Genomic DNA, 6,739 nt, shown 5'->3' on the forward strand with positions numbered 1-6,739 from the left:
GTTCAGTGTGTATAAGTTAATAAGTATGTTGTTAGGTGGAGCGGAGCAGGTGGACCCAAATGCAAGAGACAGCAACCAGTATGAACTGAAGAACTCTCTTTATATAGCCTTTGGAACAAAGCAAAACTGAATCGAATAGAAAAAAGACCCAACAACACTGAACTGAAAACCAGGACTTAAATACAAACTAAACTGACGAGGGGATGAGGTACAGGTAGAACAAGAGGACAGGAAAGGAGCTGATAGACTGGGGAAGACACAGGGAGCAGGGCAGGGCAAATGAGACAGATGCAGGGCAGGTGTGGAGGGAAGTGTGGAGGGTAAAGCAAGCTGGGGACACAGGAGGAAAAACACAGGACAAAAAGACACCCAGAAAAACAATCCTCTTATATATCCAATAAGCCCATCTAAGAATATACATGAATAAACTTAAATATACAAGTACACTGTAACCTGCAAACTCTCTATTTCCAATTTCATGATGTTGCAGTTCTTCTAACATGGCACACAGAGGCTGTAAATGCAAATTATTCAAATCTACAGAAACAAATGCTACTCCTTACATAATATGTTGAAGATGAGTTAAGGAGAGTCCAGCCATTGAACAGACGCCTGTCACTCTCTGGATAAGAACATCTGCTAAATGCTCTGAATGTAAATACAGAAGACATGTGGAATTAACGGCCTGGTGTATAAACTGATGCATCTTTGACGTCTAACTAGGTGTGTCAAACTCCTCAGTAACATTTCACAACTAGTGTAAAAGCAAACTTCAATTTCCTGTACAAGGGCTTTTAATTGAATAGGCAGCCTAATGATGCATACCAAAATACATCAAGTACAGTTTCAAATTAATTCTGCTTAAAATATGTAAAGTGTTATTACATTACATTTGTTAGATATTATTTATATGACATTTACATCCACATTGTCCATATGTAACCTAAATATTTCATTCTGATAAAACATATATAAATAAACTTATAACTAAGTCTTCAAAATTAATATAATTGTACACAAGGTTGAAAATTACTGCCAGTAACAGATGACAATATTATGAGGCTGACATATTTTGGAACTTGATTGGACTTGTAGATACTGAGTAAACCAGTTATGTCCACAGTGTACCCAGTAGTAAATTGCAAAAGTGCATGGCGTCGTTTGTGGGTTTTTTATTCCAATAAATCTAGAGGTTGAAATAATTTCAAGTTGACACAGTTTATGATAGCCACTTGTGTCTTGTTCATCTTGATATCACAGCCAGTAATTAGGTTTAAATTTGGAGAAGGATTGAAATGTCATTCGTGTATAGTTGCAGCAGGACATAAATCTGCTGATATCTGAAATAAAACTCAGACGGATGGTCTTTCCATTAATGCTGAACAGGTGTTATATGTCTCCTGCAAATAGACTTTAAGAGGGATTGCCAACTCATATAATTTAACACCAGAAATAAGTTCCTCACAAACATCATTGATGATTTACTGTAAAGAATAAAAAAGATGCAGTTTTTAAGTGAAAGGGGTTAATAGTTTGACATAAGTTCAAATGCCGTAAAGAGAAAGTTTGGGATCATCTCCAGAATCACCTTTCATTACCAAGTTTTGCACAGACATGGCTTATTATTTGCCATCTTATAAGCAGATCACGAGGTATTACCACGGTCAAAGATAAGTTCAGCTAAGGGAGGGAGCGATAGGGAGTGATTCACATTTGGCATAGAGATGGATGTATTTTTAGGACACATTTAGGTATGTTGTTAACGCCATATCTCAAGTTTAAAGATATAATTTATTTGTTAAATGTATTAATTAACTTGATGAATCAAGTACAATATAATATGTATATTTATTGTAGTTGTCCTGGGGTTGGGTAGAATTGCCAGAAAAGTACAGAGCTGACACAGATGGAGCTCACTTAAGGACATTATTGCTCTCATCTTTGTGGTACACTGAAGTACACTGAAATTTGCAGGTCAGCCAAGGTGGACCCACCAACCCTTCCCAGTACACATATGACTGTTGTGTCTTAACCTTTTGTATAGGTTTCTGAAAAGCATACAGGATAGGGTTGATCCAGCTCCCATCTTTCTCTAAAATGCTAAAATAAGCAAATATTTCCTGATCTAGACTGTTTTGGTTAAATTAGGGATAAAAAAAAGAAAGCGGGCACAATAAAGGTTTCAGTATGATTGAAACAAACTATTTTGGGCAACATTTTGTCTGACCATGTCTGAAGGCAAAAATGATTATAGTTGTTCCGAACAGCCCCTCTTGAAGGAGGGATGAAAAACCTGTAGACCATAGACTATATATAGGTTTATATCTTTAAACTTTAACACTTAAGGCCATAGGAGGCCTAAGTGTTATATCTCATATATAGTCAAGCATTTCACACTCTGAAATAACATCCCACTTACAGCGGACTGAAGGCTAGCTTAGTGAAGACACCACTAAACAGCCTGCCTACCAGCTAACTACAACTAGGCTACTTCTCTTCATAAAATCACACCATCGAGTGCAGGTAATGTTAATAATTCATAGTGCCAAGTACTGTAGTGATGCGACTGAATAAACATAAACTCTTGTAACAGTCGCTAATGCATGTAACAGCATTTATGGAAACCTGTGGCTTTTAGCCAGCATGCTAATTATTTATTCATTATGTTAGCTGCCTGTACGTGCTGAAATGATAACTGATGTGAATAAGTTTATGGTGACTGACTCTGTCAGTCTCAGCTAACAAGGAAGACATGGTGTCAATTTGTCATGAAGAAACATCTTTCTGTACCCTTAATATAACCGAATAAAATTATATTCTACTTTATTTATTAGCTTTGAAAACACCTGCTGCAGAGGTCTACAGGTGTGAGTTCCAAACCTGGTCACAGACTGTGAATAACATAAGATTATTGAGTGATTGAAGTGACTATTATCAACATGCTAAGCAGATATATAGTTACTTTATCTCACCACCTGATTATTATAATGTGACCTACAGCAATCTGATTAAGTTGTGGCAAACTGTGAGTAAATAAAGTTATCAGGTTTTAAAATTGTCAATTTCATTAACCTCAGGGCACAGAAGTGAAACACTATTTTGCATCCACAGCAAACCTCTGGGGTATAGGAGACAGCAAAATCCAGCTTTGGGCTGCAGCGGAGACCATGTATAGTAGTTATGTTGCAAATTTAACTTATTCTTAATGACAATTGTAAACCACCCAGATAGCAAAATTGCTGTGGCCCATATCCGGCCCACACCGGACACTTTTATGTAGCCCACATACCACATGGAATGATGGCATTTGGGCGGTCCGCTCCTGTTTGCCAGATCTGGGCCACAAGCAAACCATAGCATTACTGCATGTCAACCAAAAACGAACCAAATAAACAATATCTGGCCCAAATCTGGACCACAGTTCATTTTTATTCTGGCCCTGATCCGGCCTACATTCCATATCCTCATTTGGCCCAAATACTGCATGGAATGATGGCACTGGGGCGTTCCACTCCTGTTTGCCAGAGCCAGGCAACAAGAGAGCCATAGCAATACCACATGTCAACCAAGAAAGAACCAAATAAACAAGAACTGGCCCACATTCCTAATGTTCATATGGCTCACATCCTGCATGGAATGGTGGCATTTTGGCAATGCACTCCTGTTTGCCAGCTCAGAGGGTCTTTGGAGCTGATATTGGAGCCGCTATTTCATGTTAGCTTGTAAAGCTATCATAAAATACGATCAGTTTATGAGACTTTTTGAGACCTAGTCAATATTTTATGTCCTGTTAGTGGTAGCTGTGGAAATTTATGACGGCTTTACAAGATGTACAAATAAGAACCCATATCTATTAAGAAATGTATACACTGTTGGTGAAATTAAAATGTTGTGAGGACTTGAGATTGTGAGGCTGAAGTTGAAATAGTGCAAGTGTTAGAAAAACTAAAAATATTGACAAATTGGGACGGTTTGGATTGTCTTTAACTTGTATTAGCTAGTTGTGCATAAGTGTCAATTTTTTATTTTACCAAAACACAAGCATTAGTGCATTAAGTAAGCCTATTAAGTATACATGCAACACATTCTTTGTGTTTGAATGTGTTTAATGCTTTCCAACATTAGGATTTATGTGACTATTAGAATTTTATTCAGAATCTAATAAACTCCATCTTATAATCCCTCTGTCACTCTGCTATATAAAATATTTGATTTCAGTACAGTACATTATACAAACTACCAAAATAAAACATCCTGCTTTGTATTTTGTTCATTTGAATTACTTGGTATATGTATTCTTAATTGAAATTAATCATATTTTAATTCTGCGTCGGGTAAAAATACTTAATCTGTGTATTAGATGTACTGTGAGGGAGATATCAGATTTTATTAGCAGCATGTACAATTTATTTGATGACTGTACACATTTTCCGTTAGGGTAAGGTTATACAGCATGGTCAAAAATAGAAAGGCATTTACAAGGCTGGCCATACGTGTCGCTAAGCAAACTGATGTCAGAGGCTACTGGAGTACATATAAGGTGGTACATAAGGTGTTATATGCCTGCATAGCTGTGAATGACTTCTATTTCATCCACAACTAAACGTCCTGCTTTACTACATGCCAGATACAATGATGTGTCAATGATATTAGAATGTATTGCTTGTACAGTAAGTGTTTGAAGAGGACTGCACAATTTATGCACAGATGTTTCGGCTTTGTTTTGCTGTGATAACCGTGAAATGGTGTCACCAATCATTTCAGTTGATAAGAGAGTTTATAGGTCTTTCTGCACAGTTCATGATTGCTGACAGCTCTGAAATTGCTTTGGTTCAAAGAAGATGGAGTATGGCATGCTTAGCTTACTGTAAGATAATAGAAGTGGAACGTCATTACTGCCAACGTTTTGGAGCTCATGTATTGTTCCTAAATTTTGCAATAGATCATATGGTTTTGGTTTTTTATTATTATTATTATTTTTTACAGTAATTACATAAGCTCTTTTCTGTTGCACTTTCAACATTTTTAGAGCATCCTCACATGAATGTTTCAGTTTTTTGTTTTGTTTTTTACAGTAATTATATAAGTTCTTCTCTGTCACTTGTGCATACATTCATAAGCTCTGAGTAAGAATTTAGGGAAGACTACCCCCCCCCCCCCCCCCCCCCCCCCCCCCACTATTGAAACACTTGTTGCTGGATGTGCCCATTCAATCTGTGTGATAAAATTCAATGATATTTTTAACATTTTACATTAAACATGTTGCTTTTGTAATGGTAAATTGATGCAGAGTAAGTGGTCAACGTCTGCTGATTGGACTCTTTCAGCCTAATCTGCAGTATGTACCATAGTACAATGTAAGTTTTAATTTCACTGAAAAAAGTATGTACTTTTTGAAAGATGACATCTTTGGGCACAGCATTCAAAATCCATACAGAGACATAATCCTATATGCTGTTCCATTTACAGCAGTGGTTCTCAAAGTGGGCACCAGGGACCCCCCAGGGTCCTTGAGAGGGTTCCAGGGGGTCCCCAGCAAAAAGGGGATTCAATTATCTTTACTATAATTCCATCCATACGTAATACAATGACAGCGTGTATGGCTATTTTGGTAATGGGTTTCATACACTTTCTGTGATAAAATATTTAAAAGCAAAATTCTTATCTGATGGGGGTCCATGGTCTAATTTGTGTCAGTTTACGGGGCCCTAATGTGAAAAAAAATTGAGAACCACTGATCTAGAACATTCTTGAAATAACTTTCAATGAAATTGTGTCCACATAAATTTCAGGCACTAAAATGTGATGATAAAAATTTCCTATAGATTGAACAGATTATATTAAGAGGAGAACATATGGACATTTTTAAGCTTTTTTTTTCTGCACCATCAAGAAATTAAGCTAATATCAGTGCAAAACCATAGCCAGCTATATCAATTATAAATTTACATGGATTCAATTAGGTCAGATGAAACACCTTAATGGTCTTCAGTGGGAAACTGATGTTGTACATTACAGTTAAAGATCATATTATCCCTTTACTGCTTTTTGACCTTCACACCATCCCATATTTTTTATCTTTCTGATGAATCAAATGCAGACTATAGAGGTAGGACAGGAACAGTTCAGTGAGTTTATTGTCAAAAGTGAAGATACAAAAGCTTAAAGGTATGGGTGACAAGTCCAAACAGCTGTGGTATTAAATCCACAGAGTTGCAGGGATGAGATACAGAAGAGTCCAACCAGGCAGGCAAACAGATGCGTAAATGGTACAGGTCCTGGTAACCAAAAACAGAGGCTTGAGAGCACTGAGAAAAAGCAACATGTCAACAACAATGATCTGACAAGGGAACAAAGGATCTGGGCCAGTATATGAATTGAGTGGCTGCAGGTGAGGAGTGAGTGGAGTAGGCCAGGTAGGGACTGATGAGAAGTGGGAACAGGTGTATAGATGAGGAAAGGAGGGAAAGTCCAAGGGCATCTGGTGGACAGCTTGAGGACGGCAGGTCTGGGGAGTTGGAGGACAGAACATGACCAGGGAGACGTGAGCAGAGAGTAATGCAGACGGCTGGGGATAAGTGAGTGTGGTTGCAGAGAGGGACTGAGGAGCAGATTGTGACAGAACCCCCCCTTAAGGGAAGGATATCATAGGTCCCACCAAGCTGATCAGGAATACAGAGTGGGTGTAGGGGTCTGGAGAGGAAGGGATTCAGGGGCAAGTGGCCTGTGGGCTAAGAAT

The sequence above is a fragment of the Thunnus maccoyii genome, chromosome 18 (assembly GCF_910596095.1).
Source record: "Thunnus maccoyii chromosome 18, fThuMac1.1, whole genome shotgun sequence".
Lineage (NCBI taxonomy): Eukaryota > Metazoa > Chordata > Actinopteri > Scombriformes > Scombridae > Thunnus > Thunnus maccoyii.